General features: G+C 41.3%; 1 long non-coding RNA gene across 1 annotated transcript; it reads left to right on the top strand.

The window, feature by feature from the left end:
- The first annotated feature begins 6,766 nt into the window (after positions 1–6,766).
- LOC123593163 lies at positions 6,767–14,337 on the top strand. Its single transcript, XR_006710160.1, has 4 exons — positions 6,767–6,913; positions 7,467–7,606; positions 7,935–8,233; positions 14,051–14,337. It is a non-coding gene; the product is annotated as an uncharacterized LOC123593163 (long non-coding RNA).
- Positions 14,338–17,116: the final 2,779 nt, after the last annotated feature.

Genomic DNA, 17,116 nt, shown 5'->3' on the forward strand with positions numbered 1-17,116 from the left:
TGAGAATCTAGAAATAAACCGTCATATTTATGGTCAATTGATTGTCTGCAAGGATAGGAAGACACTTCAATGGGGGAAAGAACAGTCTTTTTAATAAGTGGGGCTGGGAAAATTGGATATCCATGTGCAAAAGAATGTTGATGGACCCCTACCTCACACCATATAAAAATTATCTCAAATGTAAGAGCTAATATTTTAAAACTCTTAGGAAAAAAATAGGGATAGATAGTCATTACTTTACATTAGACAAACGTTTCTTATATATGACTCAGAAAGGACAAGTGATGAAAAAAAAATGATAAAATGGATTTAGTCAAAATAAAAAACTTGTACTGCTGCAATTAATAGCATCAAGAAAGTGAAAATACAATCCATAAGATGGGAGAAAACATTTGCAAGTCATATATCTGATAAGGTACTTGAATGCATAATATATAGTTTCATACAACCCAGTAATAAAAAAGACAATAGAATTTAAAAATAAGCAAAAAATTTGAAAAGACATTTCTTGAAAGAGTGTATACAACCAGCTCATGAAAAGATGTTCAATATCCTCAGCCATTAGGGAAGCACAAATCAAAACTATAAAAAGATGTAACTTCACACTTTTGAGGATGAGTAAAATAAAAGGATAAGTAGTAACACGTGTTGACGATGATGTGGAGAAATTGGAACCCTCAGACATTGCTAGTGGGGTTGTAAAATGGTGCAGCTACTTTAGAAAACAGTTTGGAAGTTTCTCAAAATGTTCAACGTAGCATTACCTTACGACCTAGCAATTCTATGGCTTGGTATATTTCCAAGAGAATTGAATGAAACATGTTCACACAAAAACTTGTAAATGACTCTTCATAGCAGCAATGTTCACAGTAGCCAAAAAGTGGAAACAATCCAAATATCCTTGAACTCAGGAATGGATAAATGGAGTGTGGCAATCCATACAATAGAATATTTTTCAGCCATGAAAAGAAATGAAGTACAGATACATGCTATAACATAATTGAACCCTAACAGTGTTATGCTAAGTGAAAAAAGCCAGATACAAAAGGCCACATGTTATATGATTACATTTACATGAAATATCCAGAACATGCGAATCTATACAGACAATAAGTGGATTAGTGGATAGTGGAGTGACCACTAAAGGGTGCAGGGTTTCTTTTTGGGTCATAAAGATGTTCCACAGTGAGATATTGGTGATAGCTGCACAATTCTGTGAACATAATATCACCCTTGCACTTACTATTTTTTTTTTTTTTTGAGAGAGAGAGCATGCGCATGAGCAGGGGAGGGGCAGAGAGAGAGGGAGAGAGATGATCCCAAGCAAGCTCCACACTGACAGCGCAGAGCCCAATACAGGGCTTGAACCCACGAACCATGAGATCATGACCTGAGCTGATATCAAGAGTTGGACACTAACCAACTGAGTCACCCAGGTGCCCCCCACTGTACACTTAAAAATGGTGAATTTGGGGAATGCAAGCTGGTGCAGCCACTCTGGAAAACAGTATGGAGTTTCCTCAAAAAACTAAAAATAGAACTACCTTACGACCCAGCAATTGCACTCCTAGGCGTTTATCCACGGGATACAGGTGTGCTGTTTCGAAGGGACACATGCACCCCCATGTTTATAGCAGCACTATCAACAATAGCCTAAGTATGGAAAGAGCCCAAATGTCCATCGATGGATGAATGGATAAAGAAGATATGGTGTGTGTATATATATATATATATATATATATATATATATAGGTATACACAAACACACACACACACACACACACACACAATGGACTATTACTCGGCAATCAAAAAGAATGAAATCTTGCCATTTGCAACTACGTGGATGGAACTGGAGGGTATTATGCTAAGTGAAATTAGTCAGTCAGAGAAAGACAGAAATTATATGACTTCACTCATACAAGGACTTTAAGAGACAAAGCAGATGAACATGAGGGAAGGGAAACAAAAATACTACAAAAACAGGGAGGGGGACAAAACAGAAGAGACTCATAAATATGGAGAACAAACTGAGGGTTACTGGAGGGGTTGTGGGATGGGGGATGGGCTAAATGGGTAAGGGGCACTAAAGAATCTACTCCTGAAATCATTGTTGCCCTATATGCTAACTAATTTGGATGTAAAATTTAAAAAATAAAAAATGAAATTTAAAAAAATGATGAGTTTTATGGTATCTATCATCTATCTTTTATATATAAATGTGCTACTGTTAATGTTAACTAATAAATATATTAATATTTATACATACTTTATAAGTGCATATACATCTCAGTAAAGCTGACATTAAAGAAACCAATAATTGCTTCCTAAGGCAATCTTATATCTTGATTGAGAACATCAATGTTGCTTTTTCAAGAAGAAACAATTAGGGACATAGTTAGGGAGTGAGCAGGCTTATACTTCTCTTAGATTTTCAGGTAGGAAAATAAAGGTGAAACAAACGTTTCCTTGTCATTTCATATATCTTGACATATATCAACCTGCTTCCTGCTGATGGCTTTCGTGCACATTAGCACTATCATTTCCTTCTCCCCCTGCTGTAAGAAGTTAGAGAATTTTACAACACAACACATCTGTGTTAATTAAAATTAAATTGTTGTGTATAAATAAAGATTAAAATAACGTAGCAGGTATAATAGCAACACTGAGACGATTTGACCATTGCAATAAACTGTTTGGAGCAACTTTCTGAGTAGTATTCTGAGTCTTTAAGAAAAGAGGGGCAACACATTCTAGATGTTCTATAATGCAGCCATAGATGGCTCGTTCTGGTGGCCAATGGCCTTGGTTCGCTACCACTGAGGTAACTTCCTGTGACTAGAAATAGATATTTACTGTATTTCTCCAGTACAGCTCCTCGGATATTTACAAGAGAAAAGCAATACCCACTTGCATTTTGTGTCCCACTACAGAAGAAAGTTAGGGGAAATAAATATAATTCAGCAAGTTGCCATTTAAGGATGATGACTTCATTCCAATGAGCTGGGAGTGGCCTTCCGATATGTGGTGTGTGTGAGGTGTGATAGGCTGAAAAGACACAGAAAGTCGGGACTCAAGTGGGGGCATCCATACTCTCTGCATCTACTCCCTTAATATCCCAGCAAAGGGACAGGATTATACAGACAAATCTGACATCTTTTCTACCTCCGAAGCCGATGAGTCAAGTCCACTTGACTACCCCCACCGGTAGAACAACCCCCACAACCCCCACCGGTAGAACTGCGGGGACAGCACATCTAACGGGCCGGCCAGTAGCGACAGCAAGCCTTTCCATGAAAGGATGTTCATTGTAGTTTTTATAGCGATACACCGTGATGATGTTTACATGAGCAAGTAGGAAGGTGACCTATGTCGCACAATAATCGTAACTAAATCCACCTTTGATCAACTCACACGATAGCTAACTCCCATACTACAATGATAGACACACGGTCATGTGTTTAGAAATAAATGTTTCCTTTCTCTGGGATGTCATGATACTATGGAGTACTTTTGTATAGGGGCAGCAGGAAAGCCTAGTGGGAGAGGTAACTGTGATATTCAGGGGAGATACGGTTCTGGGTCGCCCCTCACCCAGTATTTGCCATTGTGACTATGATACTATGTAATGACAGACCAGCCTCTGGTTTTGAAACAGCTCAATACTCCTTAAACGTTTTTGAAATGTTTCAGACATACAAAAGAATATAAAAAATAACATAATGATTCCTCTTGCAATAACCATCCACCTCAAGAAACAAGACAGTACAAATGTAGATGAGATGCCCATGGCCCCACCCCAGCTGCATTTCTTTCTCTTTGAGGGGTCACACTCTGACATGACATTTTTTCTAATTCCATCTGACACATAATTCATTTATGTGGAATACACCAAAGCAAAATTTTACCAGTATACATAAAAACAATTCAAATGTTTGATAAAAAGCCTTTTCATCTGGGATTGTGGGTGATGATTGGAGTCTTTTAACAGCTGTGCCATTTATTTAATACGAATGTCACCTAATCATTGGCCAGGGATGTCCTGCAAGGATGTGCCATTATTTCAGGGTACTGGCCACTCAGATTGTTTCTAACATGTTGATTCTATAAGCAGGGCTCAAATAAGCACGTGTGTGTGTGTGTGTGTGTGTGTGTGTGTGTGTGTAGAGATAGATTAGACAGATAGATAGAGGGATAGATAGAGACATATATCTTAATATATTGTGGCACTTCTTTCTAAAGGAAAGATCCCTCCGACGTTTAGGAACTAGGTCAAACACTACATGCATTTTGATTTTGATTTCATTATTTTGATTTATTTATTTATTTATTTATTTATTTATTTTTGAAATTTCACTGCCTTTATTTCTTTGAATTTGGGTAATATTTGGTGTCCTTTTTTCTTTCTTTCTGCAACTTCTTTTTTTATTGAAGTGTAGTTGACATATAGTGCTATGCTAGTTTATATCCTTAATTTTAATAGATATTGCCAGGTGGTTTCCCAAAAGCTTTTTATTTGGAATTGAAGATTTCTACCTCTGACACATTGTTATGGAATCTTGGACTTTCCTGGAACATTTTGAAGACCACTGGCCTTGGGGCATTGTTTTTCTTCCATAGTTGCCCATGTGTCCTTAGCTAAATGTGAATGCTATAAAATACCATCATTCCCTGTCTGTAATAAAGAATGGAGAAATAGAGAAAGATGCCTGGCTGTGTACTAGAAAATGAAGCTCAGAATTGACTTCCTGTCTTCCTGGACTAAACGTTTGGTTGGAAATGGAAATAGCTATAAGGGGGTAAAAGGAACCTTTACTTGTACTTTATTTCAATACAAGCTTACAAAAAACTACTGGGAAGGGGCCGCCTGCATCCCACTCTTGATTTCGGCTCAGGTCATGATCTCACAGCTCGTGAGATCAAGCCCTGAGTAGGGCTCTGTGCAGACCGTGTAGAGCCTGCTTGGGATTCTCTCTCTCTCCCTCTCTGCCCCTCCTCTGTCTGTCTGTCTGTCTGTCTCTCTCTCTCTTTCAAAATAAATAAATAAATATTAAAAAAAAAAAAGAAATTACAAAAAAATACTGGGAGGAAATGGAAGAAAGCTTTTTCTGGTTGCCATGAAGACATTCAATCCTGTAGGTTTCTCCATCTCACATGATAAAGGGCTCCTCCAGCAATGTAGTGTCCCAGCCTCAGTTTACACAAAACTAGATGAAATAAATTGCTTAAAGAGTCAAATCACAGGGTGCCTGGGTGGCTCAGTAGGTTAAGCCTCTGACTTTGGCTCAGGACATGACCTTGCGGTTTGTGAGTTCCAGCCCCACGTCGGTCTCTGTGCTGACAGCTCAGAGCCTGGAGCCTGCTTCGGATTCCGTGTCTCCCTCTCTTTCTGTCTCTGCCCTCCTCACGCTCTGTCTCTCTCAAAAATAGTAAATAAACATTAAAAAAAAATTTTAAAAATCAAATCACACATTCTTCTCAAAAGTAACTTCAAAAGGTCAACGTGAACAAGACTAGATAAGATAGAAGAGCTGCTGTGGAATTAAGTTTGGAATGCATCCTTTGTGAAAAGTTAATTGTAGCTCTTAGAAAAGCCTCCATCTGAATTAATGAAACTGAGAAACAAATTTTGAACAAATCAAAATAAACCAGAAATTCATATCTGCTGCCCTGGACTTTTGGGTGAACTCTGGTCCTATATATTCTCATAGATTTTCTTAGTAAGCCCATAAACCCGCGGGGCTGGGGGGAGGGGGGTAGACTAATGGCCTCTTAAGTAGGCACCTACATGTCCCCTCTGCAGCCACTGTAAAGAAATGGGACACATCTCTGTCAAATCTCCAGGCCATCCCAGAGAAAGTACACTGTAGAAAAGAAGAAAGGAAGGAAGGGAAGACGGGAAGGAGGGAGTGAGGGAGAGAGAACCATTACCTGAGTGACCCTTCAAAAGTTCAAAAATTAGATTTAATGACACTGGGCATTGGGCCAGAAAGCTCCATCGTGTGCCAAAATGTAAACTGCTGAGATTAAAAAGAAAGGGAAAAAGGGACACCTGGGTGGCTCAGTCGGTTAAGTGTCCGACGTCAGCTCAGGTCATGATCTCATGGTTCATGAGTTCGAACCCCGCGGCGGGCTCTGTGCTGACCGCTGGGAGCCTGGCGCTGGCTTCGGATTCTGGGTCTCCCTCCCTCTCTCTCTGCCCCTCCCCTGTTCATGCTCTGTCTCTCTCTGTCTCTCAAAAATAAATCAACATTGAAAAATAAATTCAAAAGAAAGGGGGAAAAAGTTAGCATAAACAACTAAACAAACAAATCTATGGTATAAAGGCAAACGTTGGGATGCTTCCAATGAATCCCTTTTGGATCAATTAATGCCATTGTTTATTTAAGCTCCAAATTCCATCACATATGGCAGGCAGGAGTGCTACTCTTCAACTGAAACAGTGCAAAACATAGTCTGGATCCAAGGAAATCGCGCCAGAATCGCTGGCAATGTATCACTCTTTTAAGCCCTGTTTTGCTTTTGTGCTCATGGTAACGTTCGCAGCTGTCGAATGTGGCTTGGGGCTGTCTGACTCCCTCGAGAGAATTTATGTGTTTTTCTACTTCCCTTCCTTATTAGGAGGCAGGAATCTGCGACACCTATTAGAACAAGTATGCATAAAGGGTAATGACCATGCAATTTATTAGTGGTCTGTTCTTCCTCAAATGAGCCCCCGCCTCCCGCTCAGAGAGGGCACGCCCACGGCCGAATGGCCTGTGCCTTCTCGGCAGCAGGTGGGCAAAGCAGCGGGAGTCAAGAAGACCTTGGCTTCTGGGAAAGCAGTTTCTTTCTTCCACACGGAGGCTTAGCAAAGAGACTGGAATATCGCGGTTTGGGTTCCAGGAATGCAAAGTCTTACTAGCTGGCAAAGGTGAATAGGATGGAAGTAAAGAGAAAACATGAGCTCTACAAACTTCATCCTCACAGCCCTGTAGCAGGAGAAAAATTCTCAGATCCCTTTTCTTTTCTTCTTTCTAAAATGGCGTGGGGAGGGGACAGTTTTGTTCCTCGAGGCTTGGGTTAGGGGAACGAGCCTTTCCCATTCAGAGGGCAAGAAGTCTTTGTTTCTTCTGAGTTTCTAGCAAGCGGCCTGCAGGGAAGGGGTGGGGGTGGAGAGGAGGGCAGGGGGAGACCATCTGGGGAGAGACATATCTGAGAAGCTAAGAGTGGGCTCATCTGGGCTGAACCCTCACAAAATCTTCAAACAAGAAGCAGGAAAGAAATTACAGATTCTAATAAAATCTGCATGGTCGGCCCGCAAATGCCAGGCGTCCCTCTGCCCCTGGCAGGCATCATGGTAAGGTTTGGAGTCCAGACAGAAAGTTCTGGAGAACAAAATGCTTGGGGACAAATCCATTTCTGTGAAAATCGCGGGTATGTTCAAGAAAATAGAATCCATATGTTTTTGATTGGTTCCCTTTTAGCTCATCAAAATGTTTCGGCCAGGCATGTCCACCAAGCTTGTTAAGTCATTCTTGTTCAAGACAGGAAACCAGTTTTGGCCACGGAAGGTGGATTTGAACCCTGGGAAGCCCAGGTTCCACCTGGAACTCAAAGTCTCAAGGTACGAGTGGGCTCTCACGTGGAAAAATATAATGGGCTCTGCTGTGAAACATCAGGATCGACACCAGGCTCATTTAACTGGCTGAGTTTTTAGGGTGAGGGTAGTTACTGAGGGGAGGCCACGGGGCCCGTGTTCTTCCGAGCTTCTGCGTGTGATCCATGTTGCGAAATGGAGAAAATTAGGTGAAGGGACTCTGACTAGGATGGCAGGAAAGTGAAAATTTCTCCGTGACCAATTATGTCGTTTTTCCTCACCAACTCTCCCTCTTCTCTAACGTCGCCTATGATCCCCTGCCTCAGAGAATCATTCTCGCATCCCTCTTGGGCAGGCCTGGTGCCCCCTAGCAAGCCCTGCTGAATGCTGACCTGTACTGAAATGACACGTGTCGTCATACACGGAGCATTCCGCATCCGGCTTCGACGCCGGTACAGCAAGCGGCCCGTGCGGTTGACCTCAAAGAAGAGGCGCTCTGTGCCGAGAAAGTAAAAGTAGCACTTGGAACGAAAACCCACTGGTACAGATCCGCGAACAGGAAGGTCGACCTGAAACGTTGGAAGATGCGCTAACTGGTTTCCTCTTCTCTCTGGCTGGCTGTTTTCGTTTGGAACATAATAGTGGCGTGAGAAGGTAAAGGAACCTGTTTGGGGGGGGGGGGGAGGGGGCAGGGGTTTAGCCAGAGCGGGGGCGGAAAGAGAGCATTTCATTGTGGTGCTCCGAGTAACTAACTCGGGTCCCCTGACACCTTCACCCCAAGCAGCATAAATCTCTCGGTGAGCAGCAAATGAGACCCGTGTTTGGGTTTCTGACTGATGGCTGGCTTACTTTCCCGTTTGGCTCCGTCACTTCAAGTAGGCTAGCCAAAGCTGCTAATTAAAGAGGGAATGATTTATTTCATAAGTTTGCTTCTCCCTTCAGGAAACATAACTCAGCTCCAGGCACAGCGAGTTTACCTCGCCCTATTCAATAAATTACACCCACCTCATTAATACTTCATTAGGAAAAGCTGAAAACCCTGTGGCAGGACCTCAAGGAAGGAAAAGGTTGGCCAGCGCTGACCCAGAAAGCATAGCGGGCCTGATGCCATGGACTTTTTGGTGTGACCGCCCGGCCCAACATGCCAGCCTGCTTGCTTTGGGAGCACATTCTGTCCTGCACCGTGCTCCTTCAGTGAATCCTCCATTCATTTCTTCTTTGTGATGTGGAGGGGGCGGGGGAACTGGTCTTTAACCTTATGGAACTGTCATCATTTTGGTTTCAAAGCCAAAACATTCCGGAGGACAAAATCCAGAGATCACTAGTCCTTCCTCAGTGCGTGTGTTTCTCCATCACTGAACACATCCCCGTGGTTTAACCTTCAGGAGCAAGATCCTTGTTTTGCTTTTGATAAAAGAGAGAGGCCCCAAAACTTATACACGACTGACTCAGCCTTTCCATATATAAATGTTAACTGGAGGAGAGCCAGATCATGCCAGCTTCCCTGGTTCTCTATATATGGCAAATCAGTTCACCGGTGCAAAGCAGAAGCAAATATATGTCCAATGAGAAGTCCAAAATTAATATCCTTAGCTTCTAAGGATTCCGCTAGTATTTGACCTAAGAATTGTATAGGTGAGCCTGCTGTTTCTCAAATTTTAACGTCTACGTGTATCTCCTGTGGGCCTTGCTCAATGGCAGATTCTGCGACATCTGAATTTTGAACCAGGCTCCCAGACGCTACTGTTGCTGCTGGTCTGGGAACCAGTCTCCAGGTAGTAAGGGGCTGGGAAACATCATGAACCTTCTGGAGTTGGCTAATGGATCTGATAGTACTGGGGTGAAAAGTGATAAAAGCTAGGTTGCAGTGAGTATTATTTTCCTCCTCCTCTAAAACCACTTTCTAGAGCAGGGGTTGGCAAACACTTTCTCTTAAGTGTCAGTAAGTAATTATTTTCGGCTTGTAGGTGATGTAGCCACAGTTTCGACTACTCACCTCTACCATTGTGGCACAGGAGCAGCCACTGAAGATATGGAAACAAATTGAGATGGCTATGTTCTAATAAAACTTTATTTATAAAAATAAGCTGTGGGCCAGATTTGGCCCCTGGGCTGTCGTTTGCTAATTCCTGTTCCAGAACAATGGCTTCCAAAACTCTGTGATTGTACATCCAGAACAGAACACCTCCCCAATAATGTATGTGTGCTTACAAATTCTGTACACATCCAATCACACTAATACAAAAATCAAATACAGAAGAAGGAAAGTTGATACAGAAACTCTAATCTCTTTTTGTTCGTTCAAGTGGAATGTCTTTGCTACACCCCGGGTACATACACTCACCTTAGAAACCGGTAATGTGAATAGGGCACCCGGGTGGCTCAGTCAGTTAAGTGTCCGACCCTGGGTTTCGGCTCAGGTCATGATCTCATGGTTCGGGCGTTCGAGCCCCACATTGGGCTCTGTGCTGACAGCACGGAGCCTGCTTGGGATTCTGTCTCCCCCTCTGTCTGCCCCTCCCCTGTTCGCTCTCTCTTTCTCTCTCAAAAATCAGTAAATAGACATTAAAAATTTTAAAAAAAAGGTGATGTGGAGAATTTTAAAATGTATTTTTTCTCTACAAAAATGGTCACATTGATAAGAATAGTACTTGGGATTTGGATGGTCTTGGAGTTCTAGAATGTAGGGCAACCATAATAAGATCTGACAGTAACAAAGTGGAGAAAAACACCAAAAAGAATGATTTTATGCAAATCACTGAGGTAACATGGTCACTCTACACCATCTGGGGCTTCTTTAAGAAATGCTGTGTGCCAGGTCCTAAACTAAGCGGTCTAAATGTAACATCTCATTTAATGCTCACACGGCCCTCAGGAGGAAAGGCAATTATTCTTCCATTTCGCAGAAGAGAGAACTGAGGCGTAGTGAGGTTGGCATAAGGGAATGTAGTTAGTTCCTTACTTAGGTGGGTAGTTGAGGTAGAGAAGTCACAACTGCCTAATTACAACACCCTGGCTCTTAACGGGTGCTGTTTATAGCCTCATCAAATCATGATCATTTTCCAAATGTTAGTATTTACTTATTACATGATCACATCATACCCATGGAAAATCCCACTGGTTATGGTGACTGGGTTTAGCATACACCCATGCAAATCCCTTCATCTGGCCAGAAGTTGCCCTTGAAGGTCGTGGTAATACTAGGCCTCTGTGCTAAGAAAGTGAGTCAGCTGATCTCAAGTATATTGTTGGTTTCTCTAAAGAGATTGCTAATTGGCGACTACTGGACAATCTGAACAGTCATGTGCTGAAAATCCCTTTCCAGTGAAACCTCGGATGGCGAGCAACTTGTTCTGCGAGTGTTCCGCAAGACGAGCCAACATTTCTAATAAATTTTATCTCGATAAACGAACAATATCTCGCAGTTTGAGTAGTGCGTGCTGGCGAATGTCACATGATCACAACCGGGCCAACGGTTCTCTCTTCCTCTTGCTCTCTCAGTACCCTGATACTCTTGTAATGTATTGTGCAAACCCAAACAGTTTGAGAGTGAAATGCAGTGCTGAGAGTAATGATAACATTTTGGAGGTATTTACTTTCCTAACAATTTTTAAAAAGTGAATTCCGTCTTGAAAAATTAAAACGATACGTACTCGTGGAGATTAAGTCAAAATTTAAGTCTTTGTATTCATGGTGTGAACTTAAAAAAACAAAATTGTTCTTGGAAATATGTTTATTTACTTTCATTTAGATATATTGTATCTCCATTTATGTGTCACTAGTGTTTTTCTAAAGATGGTTTTTAAATAGTTTTGGAGATTGGTTAAAGAGTCTTATTTTTATCCATACAAGTGGATTTGCATTTCAAATTTGCATTTATGGTGAATTAGTTTGAAATTGTTGAAATCTTCAAATATCTCAAATCCATAGATGATCATATTTCTAGGATAGTGTGTGGCTGGGGCAGAGAAAATGGGGAGAGGGTCATGGGTAGGAAATGAGCGTGGAGAGGCAGGCACCATCAGATAATGCAGGATCTAGGAGACCATAAAAGGAGATTGGATTTTAGTCTGAGTGGAAAGCCACTGCAGGGGAATGATACAATACACTTCAGGATGATCACTCTGGTTATGTTATAGAGAATGGTAACCAGGTGGTGGCAAGGGCAAAAAGCAAGGAAGTCACTGCAGTATTTGAGGCAAAATGCGATGTGGCTGGGACCAGTGTGGTACAATGGAGAGAGGGAGAAATGCTCAGATCTTGGATCTATTTTGAAGGTGGGTTTCGGAGAACTGGCTTGTGGATCAGATGCAGGTAGGAATAGAAAGGAGGTAGACTCCAAATATTTTCCCCCTGAGATGCTGGAACGGATGGTAGCACCATTTGCTGGGATGGGGAAACCAGAGTTGGGAGAAGGATTTGTTAGCCCGTTTGTCGTTTTGTTTTGTGGGAGGAAGAAATCCAGGAAACGGTGTTAGAATCTGGACAATGACAGTGGACTCGGCAAATGGGGTGCTGGATAGAGAAGTGACAGGGCTCGCTTATGGATGTGATGTTGAGGAAAAGGTGGAGGGAGATGAGGACTTGAGAACAGCGTCCAGGGTCTGCTTGGACATGTGAGTGGATAAGTCACAGCATGAGAGCTTATGGTTTAAACTTCCAAATGTTTAAGTACTCCTTGGATAGCCAGGTGGCAAATATCTAGATGCTTTCTTTGCAAATGAAAATATCTGAAGTTTGAGGGAGATATCTTGATTGACTGGAGAAATTTAAGGAGACCTGGGCCTATAGATGGCAGAAGGGATCATCTGAGAGTTTGCACTCTGAAATGGTGAGAAGGATTGACACGCTGGGAGAAAGGATGGGGCCTGAGCTTCCAAGCCCTTGGGAGGTAATTTAAGGCCACCTCCGGCCTTATAAAGAGTAAGATGGAGAGAGGGAGAGAATGAGAGAGAGAGAGAGAGAGAGAGAGAGAGAGAGAGAGGTGAGTGGAGGGAAGGAGGAGGAGATAACTGAGAGCAATTGTGTTACATTAAGGCTGGCCTTCAAGCAGAGATGATGAATGACATTGATTTATCAGTACTTCTCAAAGTGTTCTTTGTCCTCCCCCAGAGCTCCCCCAGATTTAGAATCTTTTGGAGCGGGATAGGGAATAGGCAGTTTATATCACTGATGGATACTAGACCTTGTAAATAGCAGTGCCAAAGTTAAGAATGTCAGTGAAGGTCTCAGGTCCTGGGGCAAATTTATTGAGTTGTTCATGTCTTACACATGCTGTGGGCTCGGTGCTGTTGACTCATGGATAGACTTGTTTTTAGATCAGGTCACAAAAGTCCACATCTTAGTCCAGTGAGCCCTGAACTTGTCTAATCATGAGAATCATCTGGGACCCTTGTTAAAAACACACATTTCCCAGCCAATTCCCTAGAAATTCTGATTCAATGATGTCTGGATCTGTGCATTTAACAAGTTGTTCCCAGGCGACACTCATAATCCAGCAAGGTTGGGAAACATTGCTTTAGTCAAAGTATTTTTTGTCTCATATGTGAAAATCTAGGAGCAGATCAGAAGCAAAGGGCAAACAAACCCCCAGCTGAAGAAGCAAAATAATACCCAAAGTCTTCCAGATGTTTCCCTGTTTATGAAGCGAATTCTGGTTTCATTAGCTGCCTTGCTTTCATTTATGCCTCTGGTTGAGCGAAGCATTGAGATAATAAAGTGCTATGCAGACACAATGATGAGAATTGTTACTTAAATTATCCGATAAATAAATGGACAGACAAAAAGAAGACACAAGAGCAGGAAGGGGAGGAAGGAAAGTAAGAAATTCTAAACTCATTTCATTAAAGAGTAAGTAGAAAGGATCTTGTGAGCTGAACATGATCCCAAAGTTTCTCTGCTCCGTACATTTCCTTCCTTATTCCCATTTGGCAAGTCATTTCTCAACTTTCTTACAGATACATCATTTCCCTAATTTATAATCCCTCACCAAATCACACTGAAACAAAGAGATCTACTAACCTCCCTCAAATCTACACTGTTTTGCTCCAGCCTTCCTCCTCCCCCATGAATATGCATTTGGGAGCTGGTTGATGTACACATCTCCAACCCATATACTCCTAGTTCAAGTAGCAAATGCTCAGCTAACAAGTTTGACTAGCAAGGGAGGCAGCTTTACCTGAGTTAATTTGAAGACGAAGCAAAAATTGTTTGAATGGCAAGGTATTTATCCAAAAATTCCTTCTACTCTTTTTAGCTGTGGAGTTCAGAGGGTAAGAATTTGGAGGGCAGGGCTGGAGGGAGCAAGGAATTGCCATAATTTATCATCAGTGGAGACTACAGTGATGTGATGTCAAGTGTTGCGCACAAGGTAAGTACTTGAGAACGGAGTTGAATTTTTTAGTTGTCAAATATTTGAGAAAATACCAAAATGTTGTTATTGCTAACACATCCCATTTTTTTTTTTTCTAGCTGCGGCTGAAAACTACCCACTGGATTGTCTTAAACATGGATGTACGTGGAAGGGAACCATAGGTATTTGGCAAATTCTGGCTTCAGACACCCTCCGCATCACACTTGCACCAACCACAACACAGAGAGACCCTGCGACCCTCAATGTCAGCTCTGTTTGAAGAGCGCATTCAGTGGTCTTTCATGCAAGTGAATCATAGGCTTGAAATTCTGTTACGTTTCTCCTTCATCTTCTCCTTTAAAATATTTTTGTCCAAGGGCACCTGGGTGGCTCGGTCGGTTGAGCGTCCGACTTCGGCTCAGGTCGTGATCTCGCGGTTTGTGAGTTCGAGCCCCGCATCGGGCTCTGTGCTGATGGCTCGGGGCCTGGAGCCTGCTTTGGATTCCATGTGCCCTTCTTTCTCTGCTCCTTCCCTGCTCACACTCTGTCTCTCTCTCAAAAATAAATAAAGATGTAAAAAAATTAAAAAATAAATAAATAAAAATAAAAAAATAAAATATCTTTGTCCATTCTCTTTTTCTCATACTGTACTGCTTACCCATGCCCAGCTCTGATGTACAATATCTTATATTTTTTAAGAAGCAAATAATTGATAAATTCTGTAACATGTATAATGGAATAATATTCGGTGAGAATGATAACGCAGATATTTATTTACTGACATGCAAATTATTGAATGCATATTATTTGAAAATAAACTATTTTGAAACGCTAATGGATGGATAGTTAACACACACATTCCTATTAAAGATTTTCAAATACATTTGCCGACTCTTAACATTTCACTTATCTAGGTGGTGAGACTGTGGACGTTATACGTTTACTCTCTTTCCTTTTTAAATTTATGATTCGGAATTTTCTATAATTGCTTACGAAGAAAAATAATGATTTGTATTCAAACGTTAAGAGAACCATTTACCGGAATAAATTTGTATCCTGACACCTAGGAAAATAAGGAAAAGCTAATGAGGATGAGGTAGTGAACTTTCTCTGTCCCATCTTTGAATCACGGTGTTATAGGAAAAATTTAAGAATGCCCAATCTTGATTATATTACTGCCTACGCTTTGGGCTGGTCTTAAAGTGCAATTTTGTAAGACATAACCAAAGATGGACAGTATAAAGTTTTTTTCTGTATAGCTGTCTGTTCAGGAATGAGTAAGTCTATAATTGCTACCTGAACAGTGAACGAAGAGGATAAAGAAATCTAACCCCTGGAGCTGTGATAATGATTAAATAAGAGAATATGTTACAAGGTGCTCTGTAAACAAATGTTAAATCAGGCTCTTTCCGTTGCTTACACCTGATGGAGAAGAAAGTAACACATTACATCAGTCCTGCACACTTATCTCAGGACAAAAAAAAAAAGCGTAAATTAGTGTCTTCATGTCTTAATGAGTCTTAAGAGACAAGCAGTCCTAAGAAACAGAAAAGAGAATAGACAAACGTACACAGCATTTGCAGGGTAAAAGAGAAAGCTCGGGTCAGAGGGAATCGGACATAGACTCTAGCATCTCTCTCTCCAAACTCTTTGGGTTTTTTCCATAACTCCTCTTTTTAAGCTGACAAGATATTGAAGCATTTAAAGAAAATCATAGTCAAGATTTAAAGGGTAAAACAAAGCAAATGGAAGAACCCTATAGGAATAGGAATGGATATTCATACCTTTCTACCTGTCCATAAGCAGATGGATACGGAGACAGAGAAGGAGAACAGAGATGCCGAGATGAAGTGAGATTATGGATTCCTTTGGCTTCATCTCCTTTGTAACTTCTAGGTTATTGACGAGTTTCCAAGATTTTAAAGAATGTTACGTTGAGCTACGACGATGACAATTTTTAATTTGAGAAGAGAAATGTCATTTTGTATTTTGTTTCTTCATTAAAAATTGTGTTGGTCTCCTGAAACTTTTCCCCATGATGAGACAATGAGCCTTGACATCAACCACTTGATGTCTGCTTCCAGTTTCCAGGGATCCCGTATTCACACCATTGTTGAAACGCCTCCATAAACTACGGGCAAACAGAAACGAATACGGTTAAGTGCAGAATGATTGGCTGACGGAATGACTAAAGAAATGACTCGAGGTATTCTAAAGACATAAATTAATTTAGAGCCACTTCTCTTAAGAGTTAGGGATAGTAGAATATTACAGTATTTGTTTTTACATTAAATTCAGTTTCTACTTTACAAAGCATATGCAAAATTGTTGATCTAGTGCAGTTATTTTCTGCCATCACTTCAAGATTCTTTCTTCCTCCTTTTTGCACTTTTGGTCATTCCTGCTACTCTGATGGCAGCAGGAAGCCAGGGGGTTACAAGAACAGTATGTTCTGGAAAGGCAGCTTATGCTGAAGACTGAGTCAGCTGCTGGGGTGAAAGAAGGGGGTAAGGTGAACCCCTTAGTGTTCCTGTGGCAACGTTTCTATTATCCCATTTGCTCCTGATAATTTTTCCTCATTTTTTCCTTAATTTTTCATTTTCTTAATTTTTGCATCGCTGAATGGATCTCTGTAGTGTTTATTTCCAGATTCCTCACATCCCCGGGATTTAAGGTATGTCTTTTTGTAGTTATTGCATCTAAATATTTAAGCAATTCTAAAAGCACTTGTCAAATGAACTTTGGAACTTGTAATAGAGGTATCAATACATGATTTAATAAGGGAGGGAGAAATGTCTCAGGCGCATTATTCCATACCATGAATATTTCATCAATTTACCCACTTCTTTAAAAAAAAAAAAAGAATCAATGATGTGTTACAGGTTCAATTGTGTCCCGCAGAGAGATATGTGAAAGTCCTAACTCCCAGGACTTCAGAATGTGAACTGCTTCGGAATGTGGAATTAACGCTACTGATATAATTACTTCAGGTAAAATGAAGTCATGAAAGTTTGGTGGGCCCCTAATCCAGTAGGACTGGTGGCCTTGTAAAAAGAACACCATGTGAAGACAGAGACACAGGGAGAAGACCCTGTGACGACAGAGGCAGAGGTTGGCAGGTGTGGCTGCAAGCCCAGGAACACCAAGAAGTCAGAAGAGGAAGGAAGGGTTCCCCCACATATTGT

This window comes from Leopardus geoffroyi, chromosome D4 (assembly GCF_018350155.1).
Source record: "Leopardus geoffroyi isolate Oge1 chromosome D4, O.geoffroyi_Oge1_pat1.0, whole genome shotgun sequence".
NCBI classification, from domain to species: Eukaryota; Metazoa; Chordata; class Mammalia; order Carnivora; family Felidae; genus Leopardus; species Leopardus geoffroyi.